The sequence below is a fragment of the Mus caroli genome, chromosome X (genome assembly GCF_900094665.2).
Source record: "Mus caroli chromosome X, CAROLI_EIJ_v1.1, whole genome shotgun sequence".
Taxonomy (NCBI): domain Eukaryota; kingdom Metazoa; phylum Chordata; class Mammalia; order Rodentia; family Muridae; genus Mus; species Mus caroli.
This window is the reverse complement of record NC_034589.1, coordinates 112,561,017-112,572,468: the sequence shown is the minus strand read 5'-3', so window position 1 is coordinate 112,572,468 and position 11,452 is coordinate 112,561,017.

Sequence of the window (11,452 nt, the reverse complement as noted above, 5' to 3'; positions counted from 1 at the left end):
AGCTAAAGGACCTAGAATCCAAGGTGATCTCTGACCAACCACATAGAGGTCAAACGGAGGTAATATATGACATCTCTAGTAATGATGGATAAAGATCTAGAAAGGAAATTGTCTGGAACAATCATTCTGGGAATTAGGATGAGGTCTGTTACTAAAGACAGAAATTTTTTGGTCACCAGGCTACTTACAACCTCAATTCTCATGTTTCTTGATGCAATGCAAACAGATTTTATCTTCTCTGAGAAAATTACCTTTTGTGCTTAGCATTTCTGGTACTCTTAGTGCTTCATTAAGCATAAGGCCTAGTGCCCTCTACATCTCTTTATTTCTAAGTTTTTAAGGAGAAAAAATAGTGGCCATAATAGAGGCTGTGGCAGAATTCATTTACTTCATCCTTAGTCTAATTAAAATAGTTAAGTACAAAGACTTTATAAGAATATCTAGGGGAAGACCACAGAAAGGGAAAATACATCTCCAAATCAACCATCCCTTGATAAATTATTGCTAATAATTTTGCTGTGAGCAAAATGGGTATAATATGGCATGTTCCACCTAAACCTTCATAAACAATCCTTAGCATAGCACAACAATATTATACTGCCTCCTTTCACAGGTTTTTAATAGCAGAGTAGTACTGCATTATGTAAATGTACCACATTTTCTGTATCCATTCCTCTGTTGAAGGACATCTGGGTTCTTTCCAGTTTCTGGCTATTATAAATAAGGCTTCTATGAACATAGTGGAATATGTGTCCTTATTACATGTTGGAGCATCTTCTAGGTATATGCCTAGAAGTAGAAATGCTGGATCCTCTGGTAATACGATGTCCAATTTTCCGAGGAACTGCCAAACTTTTTTCCAGGGTGGTTGTACCAGTTTGAAATTCCACCAGCAATAGAGGAGTCTTTCTCTTTCTCCACATCCTCACCAGCATCTGCTGTCACCTGAGTTTTTGATCTTAGCCATTCTCACTGGTGTGAGATGCAATCCTAAGGATGTTTTGATTTGCATTTCCCTGAAAACTAAGGATGTTGAACATTTTTTAGGTGATTCTCAGTCATTTGGTATTCCTCAGTTGAGAATTATTTGTTTAGCTATGTACTCCATTTTTAATAGGAGGATCCTGCAATACCTATCCTGGGCATATATCCAGAAGATTTTCCAACTGGTAAGGACACATGCTCCACTATGTTCATAACAGCCTTATTTATAATATCCAGAAGCTGGAAAGAACCCAGATGCCCCTCAACAGNGGAATGGATACAGAAAATGTGGTACATTTACATAATGGAGTACTTCTCAGCTATTAAAAAGAATGAATTTATGAAATTTCTAGGCAAATGGATGGACCTGGAGGGCATCACCCTGAGTGAGGCACCCCAATCACAAAAGAACTCACATGATATATACTCACTGATAAGTGGATATTAGCCCAGAAACTAGAATACCCAAGATATAATTTGCAAAACACATGAAACTGAAGAATAATAAAGACCAAAGTGTGAACACTTAGCCCCTTCTTAGAATTGGAACAAAGCACTCTAAAAACTCTTTAATTTCTTTCTTTATTCCTTCCTTGATCAAGATATCATTGCGTAGAGTTTTGTTCAGTTTCCATGCGAATGTTGACTTTCTATTATTTGTGCTGCTATTGAAGATCAGCCTTAGTCCATGGTGATCTGATAAAATTCATGGGACAATTTCAATATTTTTCTGTTTGTTGAGGCCTCTTCTCTGACCAATTATATAGTCAATTTTGGAGAAGGTACCATGAGGTGCTGAGAAGAAGGTATATTCTTTTGTTTTAGGATTAAATGTACTGTAGATATCTGTTAAACCCATTTGTTTCATAAGTTCTCTTAGTTTCACTGTGTCCCTGTTTAGTTTCTATTTCTACAATCTGTCCATTAATGAAAGTGGTGTGTTGAAGTCTCCCAATATTATTTTGTGAGGTGCAATGGTGTGCTTTGAGCTTTACTAAAGTTTCCTTAATGAATGTGGCTGCCCTTGCATTTGGATCATCGATATTCAGAATTCAGAGTTCCTTTAGGAAGATTTTACCTTTGATGAGTATGAAGTGCCCCCACTTTTTTTCTTTCTTTTTTTTTTTGATAACTTTGGGTTAGAAGTCAATTTTATTAGATATTAGAATTGCTACTCCAACTTGTTTCTTCAGATTATTTGCTTGGAAAATTGTTTTCCAGACTTTTACTCTGAGGTAGTGTCTGTCTTTTTCCCTGAGATGGGTTTCCCGTAAGCAGCAAAATGTTGGGTCTTGTTTATTTAGCCAGTCTGTTAGTCTATGTCTTTTAATTGGGCAATTGAGTCCATTGATACTAATAGATATTAAGGAAAAGTAATTGTTGCTTGCTATCATTTTGTTGTTAGAGTTGGCCTTTTGTTCTTGTGGTTGTCTTCTTTTAGGTTTGTTGAAGGATTACTTTCTTTTTCTAGGGTATAGTTTCTGTCCTTTTATTGTTTTATTTCTGTTATTATCCTTTCAAGAACTGGATTCGAGGAAAGATATTGTGTGAATTTGGTTTTGTCATGGAAGACTTTGGTTTCTCCATCTATGGTAATTGAAAGTGTGGCTGGGTATTGTACCCTGGGCTGGCATTTGTGTTCTCTTTGTGTCAGTAAAACATCTGTCCAGGATCTTTTTGCTTTCATAGTCCCTGGTGAGATGTCTGGTGTAATTCTAATAGGCCTGTCTTTATATGTTACTTGACCTTTCTCCCTTACTGCTTTTAATATTCTCTTTTTATTTAGTGCATTTGTAGTTCTGATTATTATGTGTCAGGAGGAATTTCTTTTCTGGTTCAGTCTATTTGGAGTTCTATAGGCTTCTTGTATGTTTATGGGCATCTCTTTCTTTAGGTTTGGAAAGTTTTCTTCTATAATTTTGTTGAAGATATTTGCTGGTCCTTTAAGTTGAAAATCTTCATTCTCATCTACTCCTATTATTTGTAGGATTGGTCTTCTTATTGTGTCCTGGATTTCCAGGATGTTTTGACTTAGGAACATTTTGCATTTTCTATAATTGTTTTGCCCATGTTTTCTATGGAATCATCAGCTCCTGAGATTCTCTCTTTCATCTCTGGTATTCTGTTGCTGATGCTTGAGTCTATGGTTCCAGATTTCTTTTCTAGGGTTTCTATCTCCAGCGTTGCCTCACTTTTGTTTTTTTGTTTTTTTGTTTTTTGTCTTTTGTTTTGTTTTTTTTATTGTTTCTACTTCCATTTTTAGGTCTTGTATGGTTTTGTTCAATTCCATCACCCATGGGTTGTATTTTCCTGTTTTTCTTTAAGAACTTCTACCTGTTTGGTTGTGTTTTCCTGTTTTTCTTTGAAGACTTGTACCTCTTTAGCAGTGTTCTCCTGTATTTTTTAAAGTGAGTTATTAAAGTCCTTCTTGATGTCCTCTCCCATCATCATGAGATATGCATTTAACTCTGGGTCTAGCTTTTTGGGTGTGTTGGGATATCCAGGACTGGCTGAGCTGGGAGTACTGGGTTCTGATGATGGTGAGTGGTTTTGTTTTATGTTAGTAAGATTCTTACATTTGCTTTTAGCCATCTGGTAATCTTTGGATATCTCTTAAATACGTTTGGTCCAACACCTATGTTAGTTTCACTGTGTCTTTGTTTAGTTTCTTTTTTTTTAATTTTTAATATTTTTTATTACGTATTTTCCTCAATTACATTTCCAGTGCTATCCCAAAAGTCCCCCATACCCTCCCCCACCCACTTCCCTACCCACCCATTCCCATTTTTTTGACCCTGGTGTTTCCCTGTACTGGGGCATATAAAGTTTGTGTGTCCAGTGGGCCTCTCTTTCCAGTGATGATCGATGAGAGTGGGGAGCTGAAGTCTCCCAGTATTATTGTGTGAACTGCGATGTGTGCTTTGAACTTTAGTAAAGTTGCTTTTATGAATGTGGTTTCCCTTGCATTAGGACCATAAATGCTCAGAATTGAGAATTTTTCTTGGTGGATTTTTCCTTTGATGAGCCTGAAGTGTCCTTTCTTATCTTTTCTGGTAAATTGACATTCAATGTCAATTTTATTAGATATTAGAATGGCTTCTCAAGCTTGTTTCTTGGAACCACTTGCTTGGAAAATTATTTTCCAGCCTTTTACTCTGAGGTAATGTCTGCCTTTTTCACTGAGGTGGGTTTCCTATATGCAGCAAATTTTGGGTTCTGTTAAAGCATCCAGTCTTTTAGTCTATGTCTTTTCATTGGGGAATTGAGTTCATTGATATTAAAGAAAAATGATTGTTGTTTCCTGTTATATTTTGCTGTTAGAGGTGGAATTATGTTTTTATGGTTATCTTATTTTTGGCTTGTTAAAAGAAGATTGTTTTCTTGCTTTTTCTAGAGTGTTGTTTCCCTCCTTGTGTTGGAGTTTTCCATTTATTATCCATTGAAGGGCTGGATTTATGGAAAGATATTGTGTAAATTTCTTTTTGTCATGGAATATTTTACTTTCTCCAACTATAGAAACTGAGAGTTTTGCTGCATATAGTAGCCTAGGCTGGCATTTGTGTTCTCTTAAGGTCTTCATGACATCTGCCCTGGACCTTCTAATTTTCATAGTCTCAGTCAGGAAGGCTGATGTAATTCTGGTAGGTCTGCCTTTTTTATTTTAGTTGACCTTTTCTCCTTACTGCTTTTAATCTTTCTTTGCTTTGTACATTTGGTGTTTTTATTATTATGTGACAGGAGGAATTTCTTTTCTGGTCCAATCTATTTGGTGTTCTGTAGCCTTCTTGTATGTTCATGGGCATCTCTGTCTTTAAGTTTGGGAAGTTATCTTCTATAATTTTGTTGAAGATATTTCTTGTCCCTTTAAGTTGTGAATCTTTGCTCTCTTCTATACCTTTTATACTTACATTTGGTTTTCTCATTGTGTCCTCAATTTTCTGGAAGTTTTAGATTAGAATGTTTTGTATTTTCATTTTCTTTGATTGTTGTATCAATGTTTTCCATGGAATCTTCTCTGCCTGAGATCCTTTTATTTCTCGTATTCTGTTGGTGATACTTTCATCTATGATTCATGATCTCTTTCCTGGGTTTTCTACCTCCAGAGTTGTTGCCCTTTGTGATTTCCTTATTGTTTCTACTTCCATTTTTACTTCCAGAAGGGTTTTGTTCAATTCCTTCACCTGTTTGCTTGTTTTTTCCTGTAATGCTTTAAGGGATTTTTGTGTTTTCCTTAAGGGCTTCTACCTGTTTACCTGTATACTCTTGTATTTCTTTAAGGGAGTTATTTATGTCCTTCTTAAAATCATTTATCAGCATCATGAGATGTGATTTTAAATCCAAGTCTTGCTTTTCTGGTGTGTTAAAGTATATATGATTTGATGTGGAGGGAGAGCTGGGTTTTGATGCCAAGTAGCCTTGGCTTCTGTTGGCAAGATTCTTGTATTTGCCTTTCACCATCAAGTAATCTCTAGTGTTAGATGTTCTTGCTGTCTCTGACTACAGCTTGTCCCTCCTGTGGGTCTATAAGCCTGTGCAAGCACTATTGGGAGACCAACTCTTTCCTTGTTGAAATTGTGTACAGAGGTCTGTTCCAGTGTTCCTGAGCCCATTGTGCTCCTCATAGGTCCCACTCTCTGAGCCCAGGAGTGAAAGCACTCCTGGGAGAACAGTTATCTCCTGGTGCAACCAGTGCACAAAGGGCTGGGGAACAGCCTCAGCTCCTGGGTGTCCATGGCATCTGGCATCCAGAAGGATCCTGTCCAAGCCACTCCACTGTTCCTGTGTCCTGCATTCTGGCTGGACCAGCTCCAGACAGTTATTGGAGAGAAAGTGGAAATCTCACCTCTTGGCCCAGGAGTAACAGCATTCCTGGGAGATCAACACTCTCCTGGCTGGACCTGTCTGTATTTCACAATTTTATCCCCATTAGTTTTGAGACTTAAAAATCTAAAGATCGCTTAGCATCAAAATAAAATTTTAAATCATAAGTACATTCACAAAGACAAAAAGGTGTTAATACTAAATATATATATATTTAGTATTAACCTGAATATATCCACCTTTGGAACTGATCATAAAGCAAAAATCTGCCCTAATTCAAAGTATCTTCAGGATCTATTGTTGCCTCCTTTATATAAAAAGAAGACATGATAATAAATAGATGGCTCATTAGGACTAATATTTTTTAATAAGAGATGTTTTTTACCAGTAAATGCTAAAGAAGTTCCTGGCTTTCTTCTTAGGCAGGTTTTTTCTGCTAGTGTTTTCTAGAAATGGAGGTGCTAGCAATTCAGTATTATTGTTATATTCTAATAAAATTGGATTAATTTGTGTTTTTACCTTTTATTTTTAAGGTAAGGAAACCTAGATGGAGGCATGCACTAAGCATTTTTTCCCATTTCTGTTGCCTCCTTTTATTTCTATCTCCGAACTATTCATGTCCTATCTGTTCCAACCTTGTTTACTAGAATCCACCCTCAAGTGCCTCATTCCAAATATTTCCCCATTATATATTTTCCAAATCACAACACTTCTACAACATTCCTTTTCTCTCCAGTTAGGTTTGTTTCTATTCTCAGTCTATTTCTATCATTCATATGCTAATTTCTACGTGAGTTCAATTAATATTGAGCCCTAATTTTCATTAAGGATACTCATTTTGAGATAGAATATGCAAACTGAGGATCCAAAGATGTTCATCATGACTATAAGACTTTTATTCTTCCTTAGTTCATCCAATAAACTACCATCCCAGTTGAAATAAATAGAAGGGTCAGCTAAAAATTTAATGGCTGAGAAGCCTCTAATAAAATCCATTGATTATAGCAATTTTAGATGGCTTATCTGTATAACATGGAGTGAGTAAAATCTTTTATATGTGTGTGTGTGTGTGTGTGTAACAAAAGGAAGGTGTATATAAAACACAGTCTCCTTTTCTTTGAAACAAGTCATCTATAAAATTATTGAAAGTATTCCCAACAGGATTTTTATATGTAATTTAGATAATAGCCATGGGACATTTAAAAATTAATATGGAAATACTTTAGATAATTATCTATCTATCCTGAGTAACATAACAAGCTAATGCAAACTGACAATTATTAATGTGGAAAATTATTTATGATTTTTTGTTATTTTATTTATTTACATTTTAAATGTTATCTCCCTTCTCAGTTTTCCCTCCACAACTCCCTTATCCCCTCCTCCTGCTTCTATGAGAGTGCTCCTCCACTCATCCTGCCTACTCCCACCTCAATGCTCTAGCCTTTCCCTATATTGGGTCATTGAGCCTCCACAGGACCAAGGGGCTTCCCCCCATTGATGCCAAATAAAACAATCCTCTGCTACATATGCAGCTGGATCCATGGGCCCACCTGTTTGTACTTTTTGGTTGGTGGGTTAGTCGCTGGGAGTTTTAGAGGTCTGGTTGGTTGATATTGTTGTTCTTCCTATGGTGTTGCAAACCCCTTCAGATCCTTCAGTCCTTCCCCTAACTCCTAGCACGATGATCTCTATATAGCTGTTCCTATACTATAATCTGAGCTTGTTTTAATTTTTTCATAAATGATATTTGATATTGAGTTATTCTTTCTATGAAGAAACAAAACAAAACAAAATAAATTCTTTTAAATCATAGCAAAAACGAAAACATACAAAATAAGCTCTGTGACAACCTAGGTCATTCTACAGTAGAAGAACCCTGCCAAATTTTCCTTAGAAATCAGATGTTGCCACTCTGAGCTTAAGGGCCTTGGACAGAAAGAGGCAACTGGTAGTGTGTAACCAGAGAGCTCTGAGATCTAGTCAGAATGTGTGGGAAGGCAAGCCTTGAATGTGTGTCTGGAAGCCAAGAAGTTATAGACTCCATTTCATCTGCCTGCAATACGTTTCTGAGAGAAAATAATCTCTCTCTCTCTCTCTCTCTCTCTCTCTCTCTCTCTCTCTCTCTCTCTCTCTCTCCATCTCTCTCTCTCAAAATTTACCTTCTCATGGGCTTTTTTTCACATTAGTTCCTATGCATATAAAGTTGCAGATCAGTAACTCAGAATATCTTGTTCCTTTATATGTTAAAAATGTTTCGATAATTTTATAAATTACTTTGATTTTGTAGCCCATGAAGAGCATATTTTTAGTTACATTCTCTCACTTAGGTTGTGAATACTTTCAATGAAAGAACTGAGTTTCCCTAAACCCTCATTTCTATTTAAAAAAAAATTCTTACTTTCAACAAGTTTCATACATTCCACATTTTCAGTGCTAGTTGAGGGACTCCCTACAAGTATTAAACAAGGAAGTGAATAAAAATTGACTTCATCAACCTGGATAAGATGTTGGGGAATCTAATGCCCAGCAATTTATTATAGCCATATTTAAACACAGAAGAATTTGGTAAAATATCTCCTGGAACAAAAATCGCCACAATTCCAATTTCAAGTGCACAATCAAGCTTGGAAAAGCTTTTAATGAGTACATGTGCCCAGTAGATTATTTTCTATAGTTGAAAGGCCTAGAATCTAATGTGGTCTCTGACCAATAGCATTGAGGTTAGCAAACCATAAATTATAAGTGACATTTCCCCTAAGGATGGGCAATGATCTATGGAAAGAAGGGGCAGTAAAAATTATTCTGGGAATTAGGCTAATGTTTGTCACTACACATAGAAAAAAGTCACCAGTTTATGGCAATCCACACTCTCAAATTTCTAGATGGGATGCAAGTATTTAATTGTATCCCTATCCCCACACACTTAAGGAAACACCACTGTGTGATTAGCATTCCAGGTTTTCTCACTGCTTCTCTGTGAATACACACACCTTGTGCCCTCTACAATAAAGCCTTAGATATATTAAGTAGGAGAGATAGAAAAGTTATTTAAATTACAGATGGTTTGGGGACAATACAATAAAAACTTATAAAATCTAGATGATAATTAAGAATATACTTTTAAAATGTGATTTTTACTTCACCAAAACAGAAAACACAAAGGAAATGGATAACTTTATTGATATATACAACCAACCAAGTTAAATCAAGATTAATTAATCAAATTAAAATAACCATTAGCCTATAATGCAATAGGAGCAGTAATTAACAGACTCTTAGACAAAAGAAAAATGCTTAGAGCCATATTGTTTTAGCACAGAATTCTACCAGAACTTGGAGGAAAGGAAATAATTAACATTAATACTCCTCAAATTATCTCAAAAAATAGAAAAGGAAGGAATATTGCCGATTTCTTTTTATGAGGTCACAATTGACACCATTCACAAACTACAAAAGGACTCAACAATGAAAAAAGTACAGAATTCTTTCTCTTATGAACATAAATATAAAGGTTCTCATTAAAATAGTGAAAGAAAAATCCAAAAATGTATTAAAACGAGTGTCCATCATGATCAAATGGGCTTCAACCAGGTCTGTTCAACACACTTAAATTTGTAAATATAATCTATCACATAAACAGGCTGAGAGACAAAAACCACAGGATTATCTCATTAGCTGCAGAAAAGGTCTGTGACAAATGCAACAACCCTTCATAAAATTACTGCAGAAAATGAGGTTACAAGGAACATATCTCAACACAATAGAGTTGATTTACAGTAAGCCTACAGAAAGCATCAATTTAAATGGAGGAAAATTCAAAGCATTTTCACTAAAACCAGAAACATGATAATGGCTGTCCATTATATCCATTCTTCCTACATCTAGTTTATACAGTAATTTAAGTGTGAGCAACACAAATGGAGGAGAGCTAGGGATATAAATAGGAAAAAGAAGAAGCACAGTATTTTTATTTGCAGATAAAAAGATTTTACAGAAATGATAACAACCCCATAGGAAATTTTTACAGCTGAAAACATTGTCAGCAAAGTAGCAAAATACAAAACTAACACAAAACATAAAAAACAAATAGAAACATCCATTTGTCTAGTTCCGTCCATTTGCCTAAAAATTTGATGAATTAATTGTTTTTAAGAGCTTAGTAGTACTCCATTGTGAAAATGTACCACATTTTCTGTGTCCATTCCCCTGTTGAAGGTCATCTGGGTTCTTTTCAGCTTCTGGCTATTATAAATAAGGCTGCTATGAACATAGTGAAGCATGGCAAATGTATAGAACTAGAAAATATCATCCTGAGCAAGGTAACCCAATTACAAAAGAACACACATGTTATGCACTCACTGATAAGTGGATATTAGCCCAGAAGTTTGGAATACCCAAGATACAATTCACAGACCACATGATGCTCAAGAAAAATAAAGACCATAGTGTGGATACTTCAGTCCTTGTTAGAAGGGAGATCAAAATACCTATGGAAGGAGATACAGAGACAAAGTGTGGAGCAGAAACTGAAGAAAGGGCCTCCCAGAGATTGTCCCACCTGGGAATTCATCCCAAACACAGTTATGAAACCCAGACACTATTGTGGATGTCACCAAGTGCTTGCTGACAGGAGCCTGATAAAGCTGTCTCTTGAGGGGATCTGCAAATGCCTGACAATTACAGAAGTGAATGCTCACTGCTATCCATTGAATTGAGCACAGGGTCCCCAATGGAGGATCTAGAGAAAGGACCAAAGGAGCTGAAAGGGTTTTCAGCCTCATAGTAGGAAGAACAATGTGAACCAACCAGACACTCCAGAGCTCCCAGGGACTAAACCACCAACTAAAGAGATCACATGGAAGGATTCATGGCTCCAACCATATATGTAGCAGAGGATGACCTTCTGGTACATCAATGATAGGCCCTTGGTCCTGTGAAGGCTTTATGTCCCAGTGTAGGGTAATGCCAGGAAAGGGAAGCGGGAGTTCATGAGTTAGTGAACAGGGGGAACGGGATGAGATAGGGGGTGTTTGTGAGGGCAAACGAGGAAAGGGGATAACTTTTGAAATTTAAATAAGGAAAATATCTACTAAAACACAACCAAACAAATAGATGTCTTCTGTACAAATAAGACAAATGGACTGAGAAAAAATTAGGGAAACAATGCCTTTCACAATGGTCTCAAAAATAAAATATCTTGGGAAATTCTGACAAAGCAAGTGAAATATTTCTGAAATCAAATCTTTAAGACATTGAAGAAGATATCAGAAAATACAAAAACCTTCTATGATCATGTCATAAGGATTAATATAGTAAAAATGTTCATCCTACTCAAATCAATCTATAGGTTTAATGTAATCTCCAACATATTTCCAACACAATTCATCACAGAACTTGAAAGGGTAATTTTCAACTTCATATTGAAACACACACACTAAAACAAAACAAAACAAAACAAAACACCTAAAAACAAAAAATGAAAAACAAGATAGCTAAAACAATCCCGAGTAATTCCTGAGCCGCTGGAGTTATTACCATCCTTGTTATAAAATTTTATTATAGAGCTATGGTAATGAAAACAGCATTGTACTAGCACACACACACAAACAAAGGGTTGATCAGTAGAATCAAACTGATTAAATTA